A 1,087-nucleotide genomic window follows, 5' to 3' on the forward strand; every position below is an offset into this window, starting at 1 on the left:
CCCCTCATACCTCCCACAGGACCCCAATATCCCCCCCTAGGACCCTCATACCCCCCCATATCTCCCCCTAGGACCCTCTTAGGACCCCCATATCCCCCCATATCCCCCCCTAGGACACCAATATCCCCTCCTAGGACCCCCATATCCCCCCATACCTCCCCATATCCCCCCCATATCCCCTTATATCACCCCATATCCCCCCCTAGGACCCTCTAGGACCCCCATATCCCCCCCTAGGACCCTCTTAGGACCCCCATATCCCCCCATATCCCCCCCATACACCCCCATAGGACCCCATTATCCCCTCCTCACTCTCGCAGACGGGTTTGGGGTGGCTCCACGTCCCGCTGCGGGTGCAGTCGCTGCGGTCGCTGCCCACCAGCCTGAACCCCATATACCCCCATATACCCCCATATCCCCCTATATACCCCCCATATCCCCCCATATCCCCCTATATCCCCCCTATATCCCCTCATACCCCCCCTATATCCCCCCATACCCCCCCTAGGACCCTCATACTCCCCCATATACCCCCCTAGGATCCCAATATCCCCCCATATCTCCCCCTAGGACCCTCTTAGGACCCCCATATCCCCCCCTAGGACCCCCAATATCCCCCCATATCCCCCCCCTAGGACCCCAATATCCCCCCATATCCCCCCCATAACCCCTCTAGGACCCTCTTAGGACCCCTAAATCCCCCCATAACCCCCCTATATCCCCCCCCAGGACCCCCATATCCCCCCCTAGGACCCCCATATCCCCCCCCTAGGACCCTCTTAGGACCCCAATATCTCCCCTAGGACCCCAATACCCCCCCATAGGACCCCCATATCCCCCCCTAGGACCCCCATATCCCCCCATATCCCCCCCTAAGCCCCATAGGACCCCATTATCCCCCCCATATCCCCTCCTCACTCTCGCAGACGGGTTTGGGGTGGCTCCACGTCCCGCTGCGGGTGCAGTCGCTGCGGTCGCTGCCCACCAGCCTGAACCCGGGGTCGCAGCTGAACTCGGCCCATGAACCTTCCACGGGGACCCGGGAACCTTCTTTAATATGGTCCATCCCCATCGGGACCACGCGGCC

The sequence above is a fragment of the Coturnix japonica genome, unplaced genomic scaffold (genome assembly GCF_054131305.1).
Source record: "Coturnix japonica strain WE unplaced genomic scaffold, WE-NBRP24 Scf050, whole genome shotgun sequence".
In the NCBI taxonomy this organism is placed as follows: domain Eukaryota; kingdom Metazoa; phylum Chordata; class Aves; order Galliformes; family Phasianidae; genus Coturnix; species Coturnix japonica.